The sequence below is a fragment of the Passer domesticus genome, chromosome 6, assembly GCF_036417665.1.
Source record: "Passer domesticus isolate bPasDom1 chromosome 6, bPasDom1.hap1, whole genome shotgun sequence".
Taxonomy (NCBI): domain Eukaryota; kingdom Metazoa; phylum Chordata; class Aves; order Passeriformes; family Passeridae; genus Passer; species Passer domesticus.
This window is the reverse complement of record NC_087479.1, coordinates 28832005-28849554: the sequence shown is the minus strand read 5'-3', so window position 1 is coordinate 28849554 and position 17550 is coordinate 28832005. Positions and strand designations below refer to the sequence as shown.

The 17550-nt window shown below is 31.7% G+C and overlaps 1 protein-coding gene across 4 annotated transcripts in view; it reads right to left on the bottom strand.

The window, feature by feature from the left end:
- NOVA1 (NOVA alternative splicing regulator 1) overlaps positions 1 to 17550 on the bottom strand; it is a 146451-nt gene that overhangs the window by 86934 nt on the left and 41967 nt on the right. Inside the window, exons 2-3 of one of the 4 annotated variants that reach the window (XM_064424080.1) lie at positions 4263 to 4347; positions 3540 to 3610 (exon numbers count right to left, since the gene is read on the bottom strand). The exons of the other annotated variants lie outside the window; for them this stretch is intronic. The gene's annotated coding sequence lies outside the window, so the exon portion shown is untranslated. The remainder of the gene's footprint in view (positions 1 to 3539; positions 3611 to 4262; positions 4348 to 17550) is intronic. 4 annotated transcript variants of the gene reach the window in all.

The window sequence follows — 17550 nt, the reverse complement described above, 5'->3', positions numbered from 1 at the left end:
TTTAAAAAGTAGCTCTTTGTAAGTAAAAGAATTTAACTTCACATTTCAGAATGCATAAAGTTCTGAATTACAGGGTTTATTTTTACATAAGTTTTAAACAGACTTAACCTAAAGTTACTTGATCTCACATTTAGAATAGATGGCCCTAGTCTCTCATTGCAATCTACTATATTGTGATACAGACACACAGGACAGTTTATTTTTAAATGCAACCTACAATTTAGTTCAATACATATACATATTCATTAAGTCTGATCAATCTAATCAAAAATGTCCTTGAAGGTATTCTCAAGGAAGACATTAAATCAGCATAAAATAACTATTATAAGCCACACAGCAGAAGGAAAAAGAGGTTACTATATATTGAAACACTTCAGCAATATGAAAACTCAAAATTTCTACATTTCTAGAAACTATTCTACATATCATGACCTTGCAAACTGAACTGTAATGTACAAAAATACAAAACAGAAACTATATGTACATACCTGATATTCAGATACAGATTTGTTTCTGCACTAAACATGAAGTATTTTACTAACAAAGGTAGAAAATGCCTTAATTATTATGACTAATACGTTAAACAAATTAAAAGCAAAACATTTGAATGTGAGAATTTTCATCTATTATAGAGAAGAAGATTAAGTATCTGATGTTATGTGCTGAACAGGTATTTTCATAATTTAATTACATGGCAGTTATTAATGCACAAAATTCAAAGTCCACAAAGCACAGCTTTCAGAAGAGTAACACACTTCTTGTACGTCATCAGCAGCACCTTAGAAAAGTAATAAAATACATTTTGTGCTTCCTGTGCACTTGAACATTCTATTATAGAAGCACAATATAACAATATTTAATTTACATACATCAAGAAATCCTTATTAAATCTTCTACACAATTAGAGTAACAAGAAAAAATTCCGCAAATGGTAAAATAAGTACTTTTTGTATCAATAATATCATCCTTCAGTTTTACTGGTGAATGTAAGAACTTTGCTCTAGCTTAATGCTGATTTTATAAATAGCTGCTGATATTCATATCAAGATTCTTTCCTCTTCCCTCTTACTTTCCTCACCACTGAACATCGTGGCAGCAGATACTAATGGAAACATGTTGACCTATGCTCTAGAAGAAAAAGAGATGGAAGAAAGTGTTTAAAGCAGTAAGAGAAAAGTATCAGTGTTTAAAGCAAAAGTGAACACATATACATAATGACAGAAACTATTCAGATATTTCAATCCCCTTTTGTTCTTATGTTTTTTGTAATTACTCCTTAAAAATCAGGAAAGGGAAAATGGTATTAATTCGTAATCCATAAGGTACAGTATATGTCCAGCTATAATCTTTGGCATTTATAACTTGACAATCAAGATAGATTCTATTAAAAGAACTGGAAAGGAATACAAAAGCTCAAATGTTTCTAAGAAGGCTTTCTTCATGCAAGGGATCACACATGATTTGGGGAAATTATAATCATAACAAAAGGTGTGAGTTCAACATGGTAAAATTCCTTCTAGGAAAAGGAATTCAAGTATAGAAAACAGATGAACAGGGACAACATTTTGCATTTGACAAGATAGAGAGTTAAAAAGCAATTAAATTCAAGTGGTGTGATCAGAGAAAGTTTTTAGACAAATGACTATGAAAGTGGCTTTTTGAAGAAATGGAAGATAAGGACCTAGATAAGACTTTGGTAACCTGCAAAGAACACGCATTTGAAGATTTTTATAAACAAAGAGCAATGTTTAGATGCATGCAATCTGAAATGTCATAGATTGGCTATGCAATTTGACAGACAAATTACAGTCTTGAAAAGAAAGGGTATGTTGTCCACAGTAACCAAAAATGAGTAGGAAGGAAGGGTCTGTGAAGAAAGCTGGGATCAGTTTTCAAATTACTTAATCAAATTCTAAGTAGAGTATCTATAGGATAACCACAGTCAAGACAAGATGTTCTAGGAATCACAGACAGGAACACTAGATACGTGCATCATCGCGAGAAACAAAAAATACACTCCTGACCAAATCTGTGTGTAAGATCATGTATACCAATCAAGAGTATTAGGAAGCAAATCTCTGTCACACAGATTAAAGTGAGATGATGGCAGGCAACCTACCAAATAATGAGGTATAATGAAGACAAAGTCACAAATGGACAACAGTTTCTTGTAGTTGATCATGACTACAGAGCCGTACTCAGTAATTGAAATGAGTGTGAAAAAATTGTGTACATATGTAGTTCAGGAAGAACAGATAAAGGGAGCAAAATAGTAGACTCATACAATTTTAACAAGAGGAAATCACTAACTAATAGAACAAAATCTGGAATGAATGAGTTTCAAAGCAAAGGAAGACACAACTAACTCAATATTGGTATATACCATATAACCAACTGGGTATATGGGATTACTTTCTACAAAATGCATTAAAAATGCAGAAAAAATACAGGCTTATGCTTGCCAAACACAAACTACTCTATTTCTGGGGATTACAGATAGGAGAAAAAAAAATGCACTGATATCTTCCATCTGAGATTGCATTTATGATTTGGCAGGGAGTTCAACAGAAGTTTATAAAGCTGGCCAGTTCTTCTTACTCCTCTTATTTAATGAATCTTCTACAAATGCTAACTACCTAAAAAAAAACCCACCAAAACCAGCAGTATAAAACAGTTTCCTAATTAAAAGATAATATTGTTGTTACATATATATTTTTTCTAAATATATGATGAAAATCTAATCTTAATTTTTTCACACTTTGGATAGCTTTACAGAATGGGATTGCTATTATATCTAAAACTATGAATTTTGTTAGTGTCAGTCCTGGACTTTGTCAATACTCATAAAAATAAAATTTAAAACAAAAATTTGGGATCTTTGATATTATAGAGTCAAAAAAGGAAAAAGTATAGAGAAAAAAAGGAAAGTACTTTCCTTCAAGCTACAGTGTTTGAAAAGCAGTCAAGATTAGAGAAAGATAGCAAGCTCAAGCAAAAGAAAATAAAAATTTTAAAATCTCGTTAAATACAATAATTTTATATATATCTATATATAATTGAAGTAAATAGCCAATTGCCTTTTTTTCTTTCCTTTTCTTGTTCCTGTTTTTTTTTTATTTGTTTCTTGGATTATTTTTTTTTGCATGGGCACTGAATTTTCCCCCTTCTAATGTGCTGCCTATATTTTGTCAGAAATATACATTAGAGTGGAAGCAGCTGAGACTTATTTTTAATTGCTGAATTCCATGTTAGCCAGTGAAACACAGCATTATAAAATAGCAGGTCTTACTAAAAAGGAAAAATAATTTTATTAACAAACCCATAAGCCTTCATATAATGCAATATAGTAAAATATATAGTACTAAACTATCACTCTATCAGATGTTGACTAACACTCATGAAAGCCTATTTAATCTGCTAAATGTATTTTAATGTGGTTACTGATATGAACAAAAGTGGCATAAAAAAAAATGAAGAAATTAGACTGTAAACTGTGAAAAACAGAATAGGATGATGTAATATTAGAAGTAATTTCTCACAAGAATCCTGTGCTGAATTAGAGCAACTTTCCAGCGATATGGCATTTCCTTCCTGTGCCACTCCATACTCCCTGAAAATATATAAAACGGAATGGGTTTTACAGTACATGGAGTCATGTTAATGTCAGTTACTCTCTAGGCTTTATGATTCCTTAAGGACATACCACAAAAAAAAAATCTTATTCCACATATGAATTTAGATTTTGTACTGCAGACAACCTGATGCTGGTAAGATATGGTCAATGAATGCACTGGAACAACTGTCTGCAGCTCACCCTGCACTGAAACACTTTTCAAAAACACCACACTTTTAAGAATCACACTAAAACCATTTTTTTCGGTTTTTCTAAGATTCAATTAGACTCAAAATGCACCAAAACTTGATTTTAGAGCAACCAAACTTGCAAGTCCACATAAAAATTTTGGCCTGGTTTAAAACAATTGGATGCCATTGACTTCAGAAACCTATTTTTCTAGTGAAACACTATGACAACACTAGAACTGCATTCCACAGACAGTGTTTCAGGAAGCAACCTGCAAACAACTCCAAAGTAAGGAAGAGGTTCTCCTTACTCTTACCTAAAGAGCAGAAAACTGCAAATGTATCCTCAGAACACCTAAGAATAGTTGGCAGAAATTTGAAAAAGATATCTAAGGTCCAAATTCAACATCTTAGTATTTTTGTGTACCAATTTGGACTACAGAGACTTTAAGTATCAGTACCTTTACAGGATGGGAATTACAGCTGCCTGACGCACTCTCCTTCCCAGCAGTATCAGCCAAAGCTCACATTTCCAGTCTGTGATATCTGGTAAAAAATTGAATGGAATGCCATGTCACTGCTCTGCAGATTTCTGAAACTGAAGTATCTGCTCTTTTTGCCTATGTAATGACTACAAGACCTCATATACTGGCTTTTTTTAACAAGCATGTCTGATATGAACTAGTTCCCTCATTTCTAAAAGAGCTAAGGTTTTTAGGACTGTATGGACTAATACGCTTTGTAGCTCCTTTTGAAAACTAATGAATACCAGAAAAACTCTAATGCTGTGTTCAGGTGCTAGAAAAAAAGAATGTCACCTTTGTTTTTAATATTCTTGCTAGAGATAAACGAACACTTCTTTACCGTCCAATGCATTCTTGATTTAGATAAACGCCACCAAAGGCATCTGATTTTTCTCATCTCAATAATTGTTCATCCACTAAAACAAAGTGATATAGAAGATTTATACCAAAGGAAATTAGGAGAAATTAAAACAGAGATGCCATGGGAGGACTTCAAGGTAAAATTGAATTTCACAATGGAAAATGGTCCTTTAATAGTATAAGTCCTACAATATAGCCTTGACAAGTCTAGGAAATAGAAATTAGAACAACTTTTAGATTTGTACCTGTGATCTTGATTCTTATGTACAAATGTACAAACACTACACATACCCTAAGGAATATTTATACTATAAAGCTCATAGAGCTTTAACTATGTGCTTTGGAACCTTGGATTTGGTTCAAATGCTTTGGATTTTAGTTTAGATTTCTAATAGATAGGCACAAAAAAATAAAATGGTTGTTCAAAATAATTGTAATACAATTTTGCAGAAAAGCAAAATACAGAAATTTTATTGTTTCAAAATTAAGTTTTTTCGTTAATGAAGAAAAGCCCTGTATACTTATTGATTACTACATGAACATTCAAATCTTTAAGGTGAAAACTTTAAGAGCTATAGTGTCACAAAGCGAATTTTCTTCTCAGTACTTGTTACATTACTACAAATGAAAGACTTACAAATGAAAGCAGACTGCATTTTAGAGTCTAAACAAATCCAAATAGTCTAAGGATTAAAAAGCAGCAAATAATATTTTTCAAAAGTGGATCACAAATATTTTAAACATATATTTGTGCATATATTTTGATTCTGTAAATCTTTTCAAATATACAATCAGTAACTTCATTAGATGCTTCTTCAAATTTCAAAACTTTGCAAGAGATGGCAACTGCCCAGCCATTAAGTAAAAAAAAAAAAAAAAATAAAAACAAAACCAAAACTAAAAGCGAGACAAACTGAGCTAGTCATGAGACAAGGAAAATATTCAGAAAAATCATAATTTTTATATCAAGAAAACAGATAAAATTCTGTGGCTGTACTAATTTTTTAGCAAAGCATGTAGGTAAAATGAAAACATATAGATTGCTGTATTTAAAGGAATGGATTAAATTCTAAGGCTGGAAATTTTTTCCAGGAGCACCTCTTGGACAAGAAAGGTATTGACATGAAAAAGATGTTCTCAAAATAGAAAATAACATGCACATTTTTATTTTAGGTATGATGATACATATGTGGTAATTTAGGTTAGGTATGAGTGGATATATAATATATACATTTAAGGTACATAGTAACAGCTCGGTATCATTACCAGTGCCTTCTCTATATTCAGTTAAAAAAAAAAAGCTAAGATCACAAGTTCCATAATTTTTCTCACCCATTATCTTAATTCTTCTGTAAAATATGTAGTAGTCTAGATTAATGCCAAAATGCTTATATCTAGACTTCTTCTCTAGAAAATTCAAAATCTATTTTAAAATGCAGATGAAGTTGATGGATGTCTATGGCACACTATCCAGTGTCAAGTATTTCACTAAATGCATGAAATTGATGTACTATATCAGAAATGGTTACTCGTTATAGAAATAATACAATTACTTTTAAGAAAACAAAAATCCAATTTAATAGAGTAGTTTGGATTAACTTATTGACAAGAGAGTCAGGAAAAATAGCTTTAACTATCTGGGGCTGAACCATTTTTCTCATAGATTTTCTTCAACATTGATGTGGATATAAATTTAAGATGAAATTATTAAGGAATGCAAATCTTTCAGTGCATGCAAAAGACACATTTTAACATATAAGCACCACTGTACTACAGCTACTCCATTTGACAAAGAGGATTTAAAACATTTGGGTACTCGTTTATTTATTCCAAATACAATCTAGCAGAAAACAGGAAAAATATCTCTGTAGAGAAATTACATCTGTTGCTCCAATGAACAAGCTAGAATGCCATAAAAATAATATATTTATATAATCTATGGTAATAATACAATTATTTTCAACTTCTTCCCTGAAATTTCTCTCTTCTACATATAGCTATGAAAATAAATTCCTTCTACATGTTGTAAGGTTATATAGCCATTCCATCACTTTATAAGAGACTGATGGTCTTATTTTCTATTAGAATGAATTTTATCCATTAGAAAGTCAAAACTAATCTGTTTCTTTTATCTTATAAAGAATACATAGAAAAAAGATAAATATAATCAAAATTATTATATTACCTACTAATTTTGGTATATTTTAATATTTCCCACTGTTATACAAAGGAGTAAATGTGCTTTTTTGGTTATGCACGTTGTATTTATAATATACTTTCACACTATGAAATAATACATCATAATGTATCACAGCACACAGCAAATGTAAAAATATTTAAAAGAGGTGATTTGATTCAATTTTTATATACTAAGCATGGTCTTCAGAAATGAAAATATCTGCTTTTTAACTGGCATCAGACACTTTGAAATAGATGACTGCTCACATCTTTGGAAATATTTTTCTAGAATTGAGAGTAAAATCTGAGGAGTAGAAGACATATGCAGTCTATTGTTCTTTTTATTATTTCCCTACCTAAATTTTCATTTTAAGAAAGACTTCAGGGTTGTTTGTACTCTAGTATATGGTATCTCAGTGTAAGTGGGATCAACAGGTTTTTAAACTTTAAAAAAAAACATGAAAAAAACCAACAGCAATCCATCCTAAATGTTAGTCCACCTTCACAGGTGCACACTTAAAGAAGTCCTGCCTCTAGGAAGGATCAATATCTGTACTGAGGATTTAAACAATGTGGGCCACTTTATTTAATTCTAAAATTCACTCTAAGAATCTAGTCCACCTAGAAAAATTAACATCAGACAGGGGACGTGAACATGCACTGTTCATTCCTTAAGGACATACTGAACATGAAGAACAAAAGGAAGAATCTGATCAAGAATTAGATGAAAGTATCATGATGCTGTGTGTAACTGCTATTTGGTTAGAACTGTGTTAAATGATCAGTCTCAAAATCATATTCCTAGGTTAAGTAACCTATCAAAACACAACTGACAGTCTATATTTTGGTATTCCTTAAGTCATATTTTATTTGCATTACTTAACACCAACATTGCATAAATGATTTCACATCCAAAGCACTGTTCCTGAGAGTGAGATTGATTAACTGAAATTAATAATAGAATGCGAATATTCACAGTCATGCAGTTCAAGTGCATTCACCTAATTTTTTAAAAGGAAGCACAGTTCAAGAAGTATGAGAAACAAGTGTATTTCAAGCATTTTCTAATCATGCTCCTTTTTTCCCTATGTTTGGTTTGTACTTCAGTAATAAAGAAGAGTTGTGCACTATTTCCTGTTTCTCAACTAAAAAAACTGAAACAGAAGACAATTTATATAAAACAAGGTCCACACACATTACAAATTAGTCTGACAGTTCTTACACACGTGAATAGGAAAAAAAAAAACTATTATAAATTTATTTGCAGCACTTAATTTCTCCACAACCAAAATGTAACTGAATAGAAAATGCTTCACTTTGTGGATAGCCAATGAAAATTCCAACAATGCAAGTGTAAAAACACTCAAAATCTTGCAGAGAAATTCCTACTTTTATATATATAAACACACACGTATGCATGCAATTTCATATGCTCTTGGAAAGGCAGTACAGTAAACCTTTTAAACTAAATTGTCTTAGACAATTAACTTTCATTACAAAATTAAATCATCTGTATTGTACAAATAACTAAAACTAAATTAGACGATTTAGTTATCTTTAGTCAAAAGCAGAAACTTGTACAGTAGAAGGGAGTCTTCAAACACCTGCTGTGTTTTGAAAGCAAAACATTACATGAAAAACAACAAAACTAACCTATTCTTCCAGAATCCAAGATGCATTACCAGCATGCTTATTTGCAATCCACCTTTGAAAAAAAAGCCTATGACTTGGCAATGATTTTTTTAAAAGGCAGTTTTATTTTACCACCCCATATAAAAAGGGATCCTAATTAAAATACGGCACAATGCAGAACTAGATTTATAATAGTACTGCAGAAATGTGTGTTTTTAAAGATATATTCATAGCAATTTTCTTTTTACTGTTACACTGCATGGCAGTTTTCTGTATTGACTTGGAAATACTAGTGATTATATATTTTTACATTTTTTTATCACTAGACTACATATTGAAAATCTGGGAGAAAGCAGACACTGACACCCTTATTCTCCCCCACAAAAATACATTCTAAACACTGGCAAATGAGACATTCAGTTGCAGCCTGACACTAAAACAAAAGTTGCTATTTTGTTCTACTACAACACGTTAGTCAAATAGGAGTTGTTTTTCACAATAAGAAGGGATTATATTTCAGTTTAGAAAAGTATTCCAATAACAAAATCAAGAACCAATGCGCATCTGTAATGTAGCTATCACATGCTTACACAAGAGACAACTTTGCAATATTTAATACTTCTATTCATCGTTAGACCACAAAGCTTTCATCTCCTGCTTTGGCACAGAACAAGACTACACTCAAGTAATACATTTCAGAGAAAGTTTATGCAAGTACGCACAGTGCAGAACAAAGTCAGACAATAAACCCAGGTCTAACTGAGGCAGGTGCAACTATAAAGTAAATAGAGAAGCTGCCCACTATAGAGTTGCTGCCTAGCTCCAAATCCAGTCTGAGATAGAAATTGTCAGGGAGCTAAGAGTAAGAACTCTAAAACCTCCTAAGGAAATCCTTGTGTAAGTCAGGGCTCGATGACACAGTCCTCCCCTGCTGCACCAACAATACAGAAACTGTCTTTCAAAGTATATGTAAAATACTTCATTCTTATTAAATTCACAATGAAGATTAAAAGATATCTATAAAAATTTAACATTTGAAGCTAGAACTCCACCCTAAACTTAGGATACCACTACACAGGGCAACAGGGTTTAGGAAACAAATAACCTTTAAGTACAAACACATAAAAACATTGTTGCATAATGTAAGGATTCAGAAACCATTTGTTGGTTTTTATGTTCTGGGGTATTTCTCGTTGTCTTTTTTTTTTTTTTTTTTTTTTTTTGTATTATTTTTTTATTTGGTTTCTAGTGATAGTTAGTGGCTATTTATATACTATTAAGAAGGTAAGAAACTGTCTCCAATTCACATTACAGTAACCCTGGAAGCCATCCTCCTTGTTGGATGCTGTGAAGAGCCTCTTATTTAGTTAGTTTTTGATTGGAGGGTGCTGCTTAAATGACATGATAAGCAGAAGACTATTTGACTTTCTTGTCTGAAGTTTCAAAGACATCCAACTCAGACACCTGAAAATTATCTAACTTCAAGTGTGGCAACTTACATTCAATTTAGCTTACTAGTAGAAAATTTTAAAGGATTTTTAAAAATTGACTTGATCAAAAGGTGAATATATGGGATTTTCATAAAGTTGATAAGCATTTAGACAATTTCAACTATCTCAAATTCAACAGTAGTATAAATTAAAAATTTCTACACAGGAGATGATGCCTGCAATATGATAGAAACATGGTGAGCTAAAATACATTTTTATTACACTTCAAAAATCTAATTTGCAACAAAGCATAGTAAGATAGCAAAGCATGCAAAATAAAATTATTACTAATGCTTGTAAATTTTTAAAATGGTATAAAGCAAAAAATTTAAGTCATCTAGAAAGACATCATAAACATTATATTTTGATTTTTATGGCAATATTTTTTTATATATTGATAATTCATTTTAATTTGTTATATCTGACAAAGATAATTAAAAAAAATATTTTAAAAAAAGTTTTCTCACCAAATAGTAAGATACCATATAGTTCAGTGTATGTTACCCTACTCAAATCGACTGCTGGATGGTTTTTTTTAATATCTTGCAATAAGCAAAATTCACATTAAAAAGATATTCCAAAACATTTTAAACCAAACCCACTGCACAAGATAAAGCCAAAGATGGTAACTTACTGCAATCCACATGAAGATACTAGAGCTAAAAGCATATAAACACTGCTAATCTAAAATAAACAGTATGCTGCTCTTTTATCAAAATTTAAACTGTGGTGCCTTCAGCTTCTAATGGTTTTATTTTACTTACCATAGGTTACCTTTGATTTTGCTTTTGTTCTTTATTTTATAACTACACTGCACATACATCACAATATAGCTTTGAGAGTTCTTGATCCTCTATTATTTCTATTAATCACAAAAACTAAGCCAAATTCTGTTCACTAAAACTAAGTTCAATATTCTATTACATTGTAAATTGGATCATCAGTCTATCATTAGTAGATAAAACTGATCATGTTGGAGTTCAAGCTGAAATAGCTCATACTTCAAACACCGTGAAGATTTAATTATCACATATTATAAAATGTGATCTAAAATTCTTTCTTGCAACTGGAAACTACTTGTATCTTAATTGGTTTATGTGGCATTTAAATAACTTTCCAATTATAACAATTCGGTACCCATGTACAATATCCAACTACTTGTTATTGACTTGGACAGCCAAGGCAATGCTCAAGTACCAAACCACCAACTGGTTATTTGACACTGAATGCTCACACAACCCAGAAGATGTCATTCCTGTCTAGATTCAAGGGCATTGGCAATATAGAACGGGAAAATTTAGGGTACCTTTAAACATTAACAATACTTGTCAAGAAAAGCATGGAGTTCTTTACATCTCTAGGCTACAAAGTGTGAGTAATTGCAAAGAATGAATCAGAGATGGGCTGCTAAGTGTATCAGCCAATGGTTATACATAAGATAATTATATTTTCAGAGGTTATTAAAGAAAACTAGAGTCGATCATTAAATATTGTATTACAACCCTCTGAAGGACAACCTTGTCAATATTATTTAATTCAGGAAATAAAGCATTTTGAATGAGCCTTTTCATTTGTAAGCAGCAATAATTGCTGGTTTTGAATGAAAAAAAATCAGTATCTCAGAAAAAAATATACCTGTAAACCAGATTTTTTTTTTGCAACACTGAACTAATTTTTAAGTCAAGAACAAAACTAAACTTAATTACAAACCATTTTGAAGACACAGATATTGTATTAATTGACATACTCCCAATGTACAAAAGTGCTTATAAAAATCCCTACAGAAGTGCTTCAAAACAACCTTTTTCAACTGCTACAGAGATACCATTGAAAGTGGCCTTTTGTTTAGTATAACTTTTTTTTTTTACATATCTTGAAATCATGCCAAACCTCCTCTTCCTGAGATATGTAAAATAAGCAACCTATAAACACTTTGAAACAGGAAAACATACTGCAGATTAGTTTTTATCACACCTACAGATAGTTCAATAGGAAAAAATATTCATATGAAATCATAATGGAAATATTTCTTATTTAGACTAAAGACGTGCAGAAGTTAATTGTACTGTGAAAGTTTGTCTAATAATTATTACTATGTGGCTATCCAGTGCACCACATAACCAGTGTTTCACATTGTGAAATATAAACACTGTTGTTCTTCCAAAACAAGAAAATAGAAGAATTTCATTTTCTTGAGATGATGAAACTTCACTGGAGAAAAGACATCCTCTGTTCTATACAAGGAGCCACCAGTTTCAACAAATTAAACATAAATTTTTGTGCAAGTGACGCATGCATGGACACCCTCGTTAAAGGACAAGAACATTTGCATGTGGGAAGACTTAAAAACAAATATAAAATCCTCAAAGCTCCTGCTTGCACCTCTAAAGTCACACCACACACTAACATACAGCATTTCATACACTTAAATTCATGGTACTTGTTACTGCAATTTACTAAATCTAGGTACCAATAGATTATTTTCACTAGGAAATGCATAAACCCAGCTTTTAACAAATGCAAGTAGCTACAGGCATTTATCCTAATGACACAGCTCTGTACCCTGACGTTACACCATGTAAAGAGTCAAATTGAAGGCCCTTGGCCTGGTATCCAACCCTTTTGGACTAGGTTTTAAGCTGCACATATCTCTAGTAGTACCCTTCCCCACAAGTGTCAAGCATTTGACCAAGTGTGGCAGACAAAATAAAGCCTCCTGAAAAAATTCCCACACAATTCACTGTTCCTAACTGCACATAACAGACTCAAAACTAAAATAAACCAGACTTGACTTGTATAGACATATTTGGCTTGTTTGGCTTTTTTTGCCTTTCAGGAGTTAAGCAAATGGTCCACAATAACTCAACAGAGAAGAGCTGTAAGTACTGAAAGCAGCTAAGATAGTAATAAACAAAAAACGAACTGCACAAGTCACAATATTTTGTTTTTTAAAACCTAAGATAGTTCATTTTAAAACAAATAATTCTATATTATTTCTTTAGTTACTCCTGAAGCAGAAGATATTTAGGCTATTTTGATAGCCACAAGTGATAATTTCAAACTTGTTTTCATATGGAATTAAATGACTGCAGCAAGATCCAAGATAACAGTAACAACTACTGGGTAAAAGTACAAGAGAACTTACAGGGAATGAATCAAGCACAGGTTTCATGGTTTATCCAAGATAAACCTAAAATGTTAAAATTAAGAGACAGAAATCCTATTTATCAGAGTACCCCTTCCATGTTATAATAACATAAACTTGTTCCAACTCACATCTTCATTTCTGTAAATATCGGAGCCAGTCAGTGAAGTAATCTAGCTCAAAATATGTGATTATTTAAGTATCTAAATCAAATATTTTCCCTGAAAGGCCAAAGGTGGAAAGGTAAGATGGAGTGATATACCTAGATAAAAATGCTAACATTCCATTTTCCAAGTAATTTTCCAAAAAATGGGAAATAATGCATTTATTATTAGGGCCTTTAGTATTAAACCATATTTTAACAGGGCTTTACTTCACTAGCTAATCACAGAGCTTCCAAACAGAGACCATTAACATATTGCTGTCAAATCAAAATTAATTCTCTGAAATTATCACTGGCCAAGGCAAAGTGAAACGTACTTTCAACATACAAAAGATTTAATAGACAAAAGCACGATGAGTCAGCCAAAGAAGGCAGGACCTGTTACAACAACCCCTGTCACCACTCCAGAATCTGCAGAGAAAATACAGATTGCTTCAGAAGGACAGACAGACAAGGGGTAGTGTGTGGGGGGGAAATGGAAAAGAGGGCTACTTTACAAAATCATCAGTACTGTATCTTCCTCTTCCTGCAGAGGTTTTAGAAATTATCTTGCACAGGTCTTCTAAGCTGTCCTGATCCATGAAATAGCAGTTCTACTGTCAGAGTGACCTTGGCTATAGGAAGATGTTATCACTGCATTTATGCTTTGATTTTCTACATTTTCCTTCAGCCATCTAACATAACAGTAACATCTAATCAACGCTAGAGTAATAATACAATATTAATATTGCTAGAACAACTTTTGCTTTTAATTCTCTACCTCTAAACGAAACAAATTATTCTCCTGTTTTAAGCTGTGTAATAGTTTCTGAAAGTCTCCAGTGGGATTCAATAGAAAGTTTCTTCAAATAGCTTTGTACCTATAGTCCATTCAATTTATAAATAAGCATACAGCACCTTCCCCTGAGAATTAAAACTTTTAACCTAATTTTTGAAAGTATCTGATACTATTCAGACAGTAAGAGGGCTTTAGAATATTTAATTGCTAGACTGGATTGGATACAATTTATTCTTCAGAATACTGTTCAGACTAGTTTTGATACATAATTTAAATAAAAATTTATTTTTAATATTATGACTTGTCCTCTATCATCTTGGTTTTGTAAATTAATTTTCAGAATGGAAACTGTGATGCAATAGTTGTGTCCTCATTGCCAAGTAAAATTATCAATTATATTCAAAGTATGAACCAATAACCTCCTAGGTTTTCTAATTACTGAAGACTTCTTTTAGAGATATATCTACAGAGTATAACAAACTATCTATTGGGGATGAAAATCACACACTAACAAAAGCACTAACCTATGCTTTTGTACATACTAAATATGCCTATTTTAACAAAAAACATAAAGCTAATGTGTAAGAAAATGTCATCTGATAATTTAAAGATTCATGATCCTCATACGTACATGAATCATTTAAAAATGGGAAAAGAGGTAAAATGAAGATTTTACCTTTATATTGGAGTCCGTCATTGCTACATGTGTCATTATATGCTAATGTTGAAAAATTATTAATTATTTGAGGAAAAACCATTAACATAAGTCACTACAACAGCAAAGATTTATGTATCAAATGAAAGATATGGACTTATCTGATCAATATAATAAATCTAACTCTAAATCCAAACTGTGTGCATCCTTGTGTGTATGAAAGAGAATGCAATACAGAGCACATGCATCTGTATCTAAGAGAGAGACTATGAAAGGCTCCTTACTGGAAAGAGCTGGATAAGGGTAAAGGAAAAGATATATTGTCAATAATTATTGAAAGTGCAAAATTCTAAACACAGCATGCTATTGCTTGAAGCTACATAATATACATAATATTACTACATAACTACATAATATACATAATAGTCCTCTATGAAATCAAACTAAAAATCCCAGCAAATGCATGATTATATTTTCTTACTGAGTTCATATAAGCATTTTTCCATGCTGCTTATACAGAAAATAATTAATATGGCACCTAAATAGATTAATCCAATGACACTGCACATGGTGCAAGATCAAACTTGATAGACTATCCTCTATCTCATATTGCTTCCACAAAATCAGGATGTCAATCCACCACCTCCTTTCACTAGGTCAAGATTTTGAACAGGGGTTGTGGGGAGAGACTCTTGCTCTTAGTCGTATTTATTCCCACATACAAGTCATATTATCTGAAAAAAAAATCCCAACACTTTATGTCGGGTTTTTTGTTTGCATAATTTTTTCATCTTATTAGCAAAAAAATTACAATTGCCTGGTAAAATCCCAAACCATCAACATTAAAGCTGTCATTGCTTTATTAATGCTGCAGTTCATACTCAGTGCAAGCTGATAATGCTGTGCCACAAACGTAAGAATCTGGCTCATACTGAAAGCACAGGTAAGGTTTTCATTAGTCAAACAAGGATGGGCTATAAATGTAGTTGTGCAAAATCAGTTATCAGTTAATGAAACCAAAAATATCAGATAAAAAGTGAGAAAAATTCAAATGCATGAACCTTACAAACAAGGTAAGCTATAGCACATGATAAAATGATATAAGATATTTAAAATGGCACTTACCTGTGGCCAGAAAGTAAAATTAATATCAAATGCATAAGATATAAAATAACTTCAATATTTATTTACAATTTCAGGTCACTGTTTTTACAGAAAAATACATTAATTTTGGTATGTGAAGGGTTCTTTTGAAAGGGAAATATATTAATTAACTGATCTTTTAATCTTGAGTCTTTACACTTCCCCGCTCATATTCAAATATTAAAATATGTACAAATGATGCAAGTTCAATAGCAAATCAAAACTCCTAGTGCCTGAAGTGTTACGGAGTTTAACTCCTTAAAAGTGTCCTACAAATTATTCTCTAATCTTGGAATTTGATGAATAGTTTATAGACAAGAACTAAAAATCTGGCTGTGTGAAAAGTCAGGGTTGCCAGTTCTTTCATGGTCCCAGAAAACACAGAAGTTGGCAGGATCACCTCAGCTCCACTGTGCTCCTGAATACCAGTGTCCACTGCATCACTGGATCCTTAACACTCTAGCACTACTTATGAAAAATATTTTGCTGATGATCATTATTGTGCTTTAAAATATGGAGTAAGACAAATTTGTCAGTAGGTGTGACCTTTCAGTTTTTATGTTTCGTTCCCTAAATATATGCTAATTATAGGTAAAAGGTGCTTTCTATGATGACAAACAAATTAGAATCTCATCTCTGGGCATTATAACATATACAAAAATATTATGAAAAAAATTGAATTTAAATTTTAAAAAATACGTGGAGACTCTGTAGACCTATTTGAATCCATTTTTATCTTTGATTCCATATCTATCAAATTTATTTTTATTAATACATTTTAATTGTTAATCTCACATATATACACCTTAGCAACACCTAACTGGAACTAAGGTTGGGAGCCTGCAACAGGCTCATAAAACCTCCCACATCACAATGCAGTCAGTAGTCTAAGTCCTTTGAGATACTTTTTAAAAAAAGCAAAATACTTTAATAAAAAAGCAAAATATACTTTAATAAAAAAGCAAAGTCCTGGCACCTCATTACTAGTATCTCTATATGTTAAGTAACTAGAACTTCAAAACATCCAGTGGAATTTGAAAATGACACCTGTAGAAGTCCTGCTGGACATGCTGTCTTACACCTGGAATCTTAGCTGGAACTTATCAGTGTTATACAAGTCAGAGATTTCAACAGTAAAATTTGGCTTAGAAAGGAAGCTCTGTAATAAAAATATAAAATCAAATAAAAATACAAGTGAATAATTCTAAATAGCGAAGTCAGAATATTTATCATTCTGTGCCTGCTCAGCTACTGTCATCAAAGCAACAAAAGTGCTTCTGTACGCAGAAGTAAAAAGATTCAATAAACTTGTTATGTAATAGCAGTTTGCTCAGGAAGTCCATCAATATTTCATCTACTCAAAACTGGCCAAATTCTGTTGTGTCATAAAATGAATTTACTTAAGCTTGGACAGATTTTTAAACAGCATTTAAAATCTGTAAGATTTATAAAAACAGATATATATTTTGCTATGTAACAGTAATTGCTGTATTAACAGCTCCTATTAAAAGCAGAAAAGTACAGGAAAAAAGTTAAAGGAAATACTGCACTGCTCAATAAAACATATACATAATGTTATATCAAGTACAATAAAACACTTAAAAAATAAAAAAGGCCCTCAGTGTTGTCCCTGCACAATAGTGAAAAGCGGGTAGATATATGAGAAATGTGCTAATCCAAC